General features: G+C 32.2%; 1 pseudogene; it reads right to left on the bottom strand.

The window, feature by feature from the left end:
• Positions 1-5,877: 5,877 nt before the first annotated feature.
• On the bottom strand, positions 5,878-8,177 carry LOC133204518 (lens fiber major intrinsic protein-like; annotated as a pseudogene).
• Positions 8,178-9,873: the final 1,696 nt, after the last annotated feature.

The following is a 9,873-nucleotide window of genomic DNA, read 5'->3' as shown; positions in this document are numbered from 1 at the left end:
TAAGCTCACTTTGAAGTGAATGTTCCGGTCTTTCGGATGAGGCCTTAAAAACCGAGGCCCCGTGTCACGATAGGCGTTGGCACGTTAAAGAACCCTCACTGCTCAATGCCACGAGTGCCGAGTAAATGTCTAAATTGGTGACGTCTCTATATGAGTGAAAATCCTAGAATGGAACGTAAAACAACATACAATCAATCAATCAATCAATACTGGATATCAAAACTTAAAAAAAAAATTACAAAATCACAGCATTTTACCCAAATCAATAGCATCAAAACGAATAACTTTTCAATACTTGATACAATTTTTCCCAAGACAAATGCAAGGCCAGGTTTTGTCATCATTAAACAACAATTTTTGGAAATAAAAATGGAATATGTAAACTTTTGCATACCTTGCCATTGGTCATCTGCAAACTCCTGATTCTGTACACACGCATCCCAAAGTTGATATTAAAAAAGGTGCTTGAGTTTCTAATCAACAACATCTACCGGTATGTTATCTTTGCAGACGAGTTCTTCCAACAGGCTGTTTGAGTTCCAATGGATACTGATCGTGGCCAGTTTTAAGTAGACCTGTTTTTGTATTCTTGTGGAGCAGAACTTAATCAAGAACTTCTAAATCTCTTGTGGCCTTTGACATTAAGATATATAGATGACGTTAATCAAGTACCTCTGCTCTACTCACAATGTGATTACTTTATTGGACTTTTGAGCAGGATTACTGTTTTTTATGTTCACATTTCATTACGAAATAATAAATAGCATTACCAACAGTAAGAAAAGGTTTGAAAAAATTGAAAAATACAAATTGATGTTTTTACATTCACTGACGATCTTCTTTATTTCTTAAAAAAAACTGTTGCTGTTTATCAGTCAGTAAACAGCAATAAACATATATTACCTGTAAAGATTTCTTGAGCAGTGGCTTATACAGATTATGCATTTTTTTTCTCAACAGCTGCAACATTAATTCCCATATATTTACATCTCTTTTATTTCTTAAGAAAACCATTGACGTTTATCACTCAGTAAACACCTCTAAGCATATTACCTCTACAAATTTTCTGAGCAGGGCTCTTCCATCAATGAAACGTACAATGACGTACATATCAATAATACACTATTTCATCTACTAAATCCTACTTAAAATGATTTTTTGTTCAGATGTAAATATAAAATGTCTTTCTTTGCTTGTTAGTATGGGAAATAACGTTGCAGCTATTGCAGGGAAAAAATACATAACCCGCTGCAACATTAATTCCCGTACTAACAACCTAAGAAAGCATTTTATTGTTCAAACTAACAACCAACGAAAGCATTTTATTAAGTAAATTCACAATCATATTATCAAAGAGTGTGTTATCAGCAATTACTAAGATAAAAAACATCATTAAAAGATTAGCAAAACAACATCATCAAACAAGAAAACAATACCAGTGAATAACTTGTAACATAATGAATCTGTAATGTTCAAGATGACCAAAAACAAGTTTCCATTTCATTAAATATCAGTCAGAAGAGGAGGATCTTAATTTTTATTTCACATCCAAAATATATTAGAGATAGGTGAAATGCCATTTTCAATAAATGTCTGTTTTTGTGTTTACAGTTACTAAATATATACATTTAAATCCTGAAATGACATTCTATTAGTGGACAAGTAAAGTTGGATTCAAAATCCAAATAACGGATCAGTTCTAAACAATGGACAACATTCCATTCATAATATGAGCTAAATGACATGCGACATAGAAAATACCATTTGCATATCGAACACTCCCTTACAGCTATCTGCAGTTACTTGGCTTCTTGTCCGCTGTCATTAATCATCAACGTTTCCTCACTTCATTTCCAGGTTTTCCTGGAGAAAGATCCGAGACATTTGATCCAGTATCTCTTAGTTAAAAACTGAAATCCTAGATAAAAGCATTCATTGATGAAATCTAATCACTATGAAAATCTGAACTGTAAATGCAAGATTACCGAATTTATTATTGGACAAGAACAAAACAACAGAACCGTACATTTTCTTAAATCTAAGTCTTGTAAAGAGAAAATAAAAGAAAATTTACAGCAAGCAATAAATTCTTTTGTATATTATCTACACCATCCAGTTTTTAAAGCACATTGGGTTAAATTTCAGAGGAGAAAAAAATAGTCATATATCACTTTATTTTCGTGAATAAACACGAGGCTGTCTGAAAGTATGTCCTTACTTTTCTGCTCAATTGCTTCAAATGTGTTCATTTGCCACAAGATCTGGGACAATATCAACTGTCAGTGGAATATGTTTAATTCGTTCATGTCTCTGGGTAATTTTTTTTTAATATACATTTGGGCTACTTAAAGCTCACTACCTATACATTTACAATATTTGTGTAAGTTTGTTGATTTTTATTAGTGTATTTCAAAACAGAACAGGATTTCCCAGGAAAATGCAATTCAACTATCGGGTGATATCTGAGAAAATAAAATCATTTTAAAAAGTCTGTGCAGCTGGACCAAATAATCAAACCGAACAGTATGTTGGAGCAGATTAGAATATAGCAAACATATGAAGTGTTTCAATTAAGCTTTAAAATCCAAAACTTAAAAAAGTTCGTTCATCGATTAGAAGGAATTAAATATATATCATTTACATGGCAATAGACGTACTCCTACCATCAAATAAATATTTTAACTCATCTGAAACAAAATTTGTATCATTCCTTTCATTTGAATTTGCATTGATGTCTTATAAGAAGAACACTCATGTTATATCTATATTTTTCTATCTCGCCAACCTTTTTTTTTTCATAGTGGTTTATCGACCTATCGCGATCCTTTGTCATATCAAACTGTCTACTAATTGGATTTCACTCAGCAACATTGACTTACAATCTTGTTTATTTCAGCCTTACAAACTCAATTTTCTTCAATAACTTGGACCTCCAGAAGAAAGTTTCTTTAATTATCAAACATTATTGTTGGTTTGTTCCTATAATATGTATACCGAGAACACTTAAAAGGTCTTGTATTTTCTGCGTAAAGGAGAGAGAGAGAGAGAGAGAGAGAGAGAGAGAGAAAAGTTTTAAAGCAATGAACAATACAGTAGGAAACTGTGGATGGAAAATCCTGAAGAAGGGAATTTGACAAATGTTTATAAATGCTTAATTCGAAATTTTAATGTTTTAATCAATATTTTTAAAAAATTGATGGGGATTATAAATGAAATAAAATTTTATGAAATATTTTGTTAAATCAAGTTACTATGCAGATTGATTTAGGCGTTTAGTTGACAGAAACGTATACGAGGGTTGTTCAATATAAAATGCAACAAACAGTATATATCATAGTAATTGTAGATCTATTTAATTTTATTTTTTCACAATTGAAACGTTCAATTATAGAGCTCCTAATCACAGAAAACCCAATGATTCTATTGTCCACGCAAAGAAATTCACTTTTAAAGTATGCATGGTTAGAACACTGAGCTGAAAACTGTTTAAAATGATCTCTGCCAAGAGGATTAAAATGAGAGCGTATGTGAAAACTGCTTCTTTACATAAATCGCCGAAGAACTCATGTTAAAGATAGGTTTTTTTATATGTGGAAAGAATAGCCTTCAGATTGATTCAGAAATTCAAAAGTAAAAAAAGGAGAGGTAAAATATAAAAGTCAAACTGGTCGATTGAAATTTGTAAGAACACCAAAAATTATATCGATGCTATGTGCAACATGATATCTGAAAATATCAGATTTACATCCAAAGACACTGCTAAGCATTTCATCGTCATAACATTTTATAGAATTCTGACAACGTAAATGAATATAATATTTCTATCAGAAAGGTGCCTCATTTTCTTAAAATTGCCTAAGAAAAAAAATATGCATTAAATGTGCCAACGGTCCATTTAAAAATAATATTCTAACAAAATTGAAGATCTGTTAAATTTGCGTGATGGATGACGAAACATGGGTGCACTTTTTATAGTCAAAAAGGAAGATCAATAATAAAATGTGGAATCAAAGAAAAAGCTATCGTTCTTATTATTGTAAAAAGAAACAAAGGCTCCAAGCATGTTTTATTAGTTTTCATTTTTTAAAAGAGGTCCAATAAAACATGTATATACACCCAAAGAAAGAATCATCAAAGGTAACTTTTATGTTCAAATTGCACTGAGGAGAGGTAAACAGATTTCCAGCAAAGGAAGTCCAAATACTGCCCCAGGGTAATTTTCTTGCACCTGACAACGATGTTCTTATAAACACAGAGAAATAAATTAAATTCTGGGCAAAAAAAGTTTACAGAGCATTGCCATCGCTAGATCTCAGCTATTGAGAGATCTCTTTCTTCCAAAAATACATGAAAGGAGGATTGTACAATATTAGATGTCATGGAAAGTGATATTCATCAATGTCATTGGGGCATCCCTAAAGATGGGTATGCTGAGGTTTTCTGGTCATTGCTACAAAGAATTAAGACGTGTGTAAAGGATAACAGGGAATGCTTTGAGGGATTGGAAATATATATGTAGAATATGTACGTGTATGTATATTTACGTACTTTTCTTACTTTTAGATGACCTACTGCATTATTTATTAAACGACTTCGTATTATGTTATTTCATGTAAATTTTGAATTTACCTCCACCTTGTTAATTTAAAATTTACAACATGAAACAGCCATGAAACAAATGTCAGGAAAGGTTTATAAAGAAATGTGTCTGTATCAACTTTCCCGCCAAAGGAATTAGAGGAGATGGGGAATATGTCTGATTTGAATTAAACCTAACATGGCGATAGTTTATAATACCATTGAGATTTTTGCTGTCGAAGTTTCTTTGAAATTCCATTATAAATCCATTTCTTTAATTGATCTAAGACCTCTCTCAAGATCCTTTATTTCTGGCTATGTCCATGAGCGTTAAAAAATTTGTTCGACAAATCCCATATTATCTTAGATTTTGTCCCTTCATTCAGATATCAAATTTATTACTGATTTTCGAATACCCTTCCGTAATCTTCATTCTTGTCAAGAGATTTTTTTTAAATTTTCCCTGTGTATGATGCACAGAAGCATATTTTCCGAAGAAGTGCTGTGAATTGCATTTTATCATAGTTATCATTTCATCATCTCATCAAAGATAAGAAATTTTGTATTTCACCTTAAACTATTTGATGACAGGAAAGACTAAAGGTGAATAGTTGTGAAAAGTTTCAACTTCTTTCGTTTTAAAAAAAATCAAAACATTATTTAAGTGTCTTTATACTTTGTGCATGTACCTCGTTAAAATAAGAAAACATTTGTCAGTAGCTCATATAACAAAAACGGCACTTTAAGGGACAGTGAAGCTCCTGTAGAATCCAAGAATAAATCTGAGGGGCGGAAATGTGACTTTGATACATAAAAATAATGATGACAACCTCAAACCTTTAAAAAAATTCAAGGTCATAAATTTTGAAATCACGATGTCAACAAGGTCGTAAAATCTCGACAAAAAAAAGAAGTCAAGAAAAGAAAGTTTTTTTTAATCATAACTTCTATATATTGTTGCTTTAAGAGTCAAATTAATTTGGATATGGTAAAATTAGAGAAAATTTAAAATGATTTTGAGAGAAGTGGGGTGTGTGTGAGGGGGTGTGTGTGTGTGAGGGTGTGTGTGTGTGTGTAAGGGTTTGTGTGTTTGTGTATGCATTAAATTTCAGAATAGATATAAAAGTAAAGATTTTGGGAGATTGAAAAAATAAGGCTATTTTGATAGAGAATTTTTGTGATAATTGTGTTTTAGACAAAAACTGAAACTTTTAGCATTGATAAAATCTGCACAAGTTGCTTTACAAATTTCTGTAACAATATTTTTGAGAACCCTGTGTCCTTAACAAAGAACTTTTGCTATAGCTCGTATATAATCTCATTTGGTTCTCCCTGAACTTTGGTATTAAGCGAAAAACTGCTGGTAGCATCTTCTTTGTTTCCAAAACTGTACACGAGTTGGTTCGAAACCTCATTCTGTGGATTCCTTAGTTGTATCGAACAATCTCGAGTATATTCGAAAATGAGTGCACCAATGATGCCACCAAGAATTGACCCAATCCAAAACATCTGTAAAAATACAATGTCTTATGTTCTATGAATTTTAAACATAACTTGATTTTAGTTTGGCATAGGGGTAGTGAAACATAGAGAGAAACATAGACGAACAAACAACTCTTATGACAGGAAATAAAAAAGAGAGATACTGAAACATTAACTTTGCTTTCGTAAGAAATGCACTGTAAGAAATTATATTTTCAACACAGATTAAATTCATCATATTTCTTAGAAATTTAACATTTGTTCTTCATTTGTAAGTATTTACTGTGCAGTTTATGTCACTGTTGTTACATAGCAACAAACAGGAAGTATTGACAAAGAGTATTTAGACTTTAAATAAAAATGAAATGTCTGTGGTTCTAATTCAGCATCTTTTAATTTTTTTTTTTTTTTTTTTTTTTTTTTTTTTTGGTGCGAATATGACCGCTCCCTCGTTAAATAGTCGAACATATTGAAATTATCAGTCATAGATATGATCAAGAAATAAACGACATGATAATAAAGTTTTGCCACAAAAAAATCGATAATTCGACAATTTTAACTAGGGAAATATTCTGTCGTCATAGGGAAAAACTTTTGCATTTAATTGAAATTTATGCAGATTGTTTGAAATTCATTCTATGACAATTAGAAAAGTGCATTCATACAAGTTATAACAACATTTAATTGTTTTTTTCTTCTGTGGAAAGGGGCATCTGTTATCATATCAAAAATTTAAAAAGGTACATGCAGATAGATATCTTACCGAGTGATTAGACAATACGTTATGGAAAATTGCTAGAGCAAGGCTCCTCGCGGGATTGATACCACAACTAGTGACCTCAGTCTGTGATAAGTAAGAAGGTATAAAGACAACAATAAAAGCAACATTCATCAACAGTTAGGGAAATGGGGTCGTATATAAAAGCTCACCACTCTTGCAAATTCGAATCTGGCTATAATTTGTCCGATATTTTATTGTCATATTGACTATCTGACATAATATTGTAGAAAAGAAACGATTACTCATCCAAAAAGATCAGCAAAGGGCATATATTGCACGAGAATCGAGCAGAGATGCAAGTTCTAGATTGCTTATAGACACGAGATTCGAGATTTAGAAAACCAGTTGAAAATAAACACATGCCCGCTTACTCAAATAGGGAGTATTGCCAAGTGAGATTGAATATATTTAATTAGATTAATCGTGTAATTGAGGAAAAAATCCATTTATTTTCCAACCAAACACATTCTATGACATAAAGTAAAAAAGAGCGGAAAATATATTGAAAGGAAAAATAGAAATGAAATAAATACAATTAAAATAAAGATATATATAACCTATACTTAATTATATAATATAAACAGAAATATCTCATTACATCGAAGGTGGCTTTCATTTCCCGGAGTGATAACAGGTAGAAAATCAAAACAACTTCAGCATAGGATGTGTCATTTCATTTTTATTTTGTTAATTTTTATGTCTACGAAAGTCGACATAAAATGGATATTTCATTACTTTTAACTTTTATGATAGTCGATTCCAGACAAGTACATAAATGATCTTCAGTTACAGTGCATTATCTACATAATACTCGTGTATAATCCTTTAAATTCTGTTTTTTCGTTTTTTCTTCCTCAGTGAAGAAACATAAGCAAAAACAAATAAAAACGTTCCTAACAATTCAATTCCAAACGCTTGACCACGAGAAACATCTGGATTAAGAATGTTGATTCCAAAATGGTCTCGCGAATACTCGGGTACCAATCCATATAGAATAGCAGACGATATAATTCCTGCGATAAGTTGCACAAAAATGTAGCAAAAAGCTCTAGAGAAAGTTATGTATTTAGTGCAAAGAAATTGTAATAACTGGGTTAATTTGTGATCCATTGGCATGATTAAGAGAAGAAACCAGAATATATGAAAGAATCCAAAATTTAGACAGATCCGGATTATCTTGTTGGGATCAAGGTTATCTGCTATCCAAGTAACCGTTGCCACACATCCAAATAATATGTTGAGCAGAGTACCAAAAAATTTACAACGAACACTTTTCCAAAAAATGTCATTCTTTTATTTATTCTTTTACTTTAATCAGATATTCTTTCAGCTTCATTGCTCTCAAACTTAAAGAAAAGAATGTTTCATTACAGGAAACGCAGTCTGCAGAAAAAAGTGACCAATATATTTTGTACTTTACCTGAAGCTGCAAGCTTTTACTCCTACTTTTTAAAAGACATATATACCCCCCCTCTCTCTCTACTTGGCGGGTAAATCCAGCAATTTCGGCATTCAATTACCCATCAAATTATTCTCCAGCGACGAACGGCGTTGTAAACGACAGTGTCAAACTCCAGATGAATGGATTCTCTCATCTGACTGCAATAAACGGTCATTTGCCGCTCAAAGGATATTTTCTGCCAATGTGACTACATTTCGGGTAATTAGAAGAATGCAAACGAGCCGAAAGAAGAAACTAATGTGAAACCGATATCTAAAGCATTGCTTCAGGCTAAATAAGGAATGAATTATCGTGGAAATCCCAGTATCGCTTCTAGTTATTACTAAGAAATCTTTATTTGGTAATCTACGTAGGTAATCATATAAAATGAGTTTACTTTTTACGATTTCTGTCTGTGGGCTTTTAAATTAACATTTTAATTTTTTTTTTTTTTAAATGTAAATGGTTGAAATTAGAAACGCAATTGTACCATTGTTCATTTTATAGCAATTGACTCTAGGCATTTTTTTTCTTTTGGCTAAAAAAGGATTATCCATACTAGTACGTATACATTGAAACATTATTGCTTGTGGGAGAAAAAATGAAAACAAACAAACAAACAAAGCCGCCGAAACTTAACAGACAAAACATAAACTGAAGACTACTGTTGCAACAGACCAACCCCCTCCCCTTTTCCATACAAACAAACCAATACTAAATTTGATAAAAATAAAGAAAGAACAACTACACCAAACAAAGAAACGAAGTTTAATTAAAAATAATAGAATAAAATACCCCCGTCCACCCAAAAAAATTATAAACAACCTTTCAACCCAACTCACACATAGTGCTGTAGGTTTAGTGATATTTAAAAAAATCAGATTCGTTAGAAAATTAGAGGAGAAACTGAAAGTCAATATTAAATAAATAATTTATACATGTAGCACCAGTTTATGTAAGTAAAATTTAAAAAGTAATTTCAGAAGATATGCAGGCCACCAAATACAAGTGCATCAACATTTTCCTCACAGTGCATCTTTTCAATGTGTATGATCACGAAAAAGATAATTTCAGTATTGAAACATACATAATCACGTGTGTATAACCTACATTATGGCGCAGTGGTTAGAGCGTCTGCTCTAGAGTCGCGGAGTAAGGAGTTGATCCTTACGTCGCGGGTTCGAATCCCACTGTGGGACGTGGAGACCGGTCCTTCGGATGAGACCGTATAAACCGAGGTTCCATGTCGCAGTAGGTGCTGGCACGAAAAAGACCCCTCACTGCTCAATGGCCGTAAGTGCCGAGTATAGGACAAAATTTGCAGCTCTCCACCGGCAAGTGGTGGCGTCTCCATATGAGTGAAATATTCTCGAGAGGGACGTTAAACAACATACAAAATAACCTACATTGTTCCAATATTTTCTGATCTCGCATCCAAAGACATATTAAACATTTTAAATGCTATACAGAGATTATTTATGAGAGCTATGTAACCCATGATGTTAAAATAAACATTTTACTGGTAATCAGCAATCTTTTACTGTAACGGATTTTTGCTTTTTGGGGGAGATGGGGTGTCTTTTATCAAGCC

This window comes from Saccostrea echinata, unplaced genomic scaffold (assembly GCF_033153115.1).
Source record: "Saccostrea echinata isolate AGI-Se365-2 ecotype Australia unplaced genomic scaffold, CSIRO_AGI_Sech_v1 ptg000054l, whole genome shotgun sequence".
Taxonomy (NCBI): domain Eukaryota; kingdom Metazoa; phylum Mollusca; class Bivalvia; order Ostreida; family Ostreidae; genus Saccostrea; species Saccostrea echinata.
The sequence above is the reverse complement of the archived record's forward strand: the minus strand, read 5'-3'. Positions and strand labels throughout refer to the sequence as shown.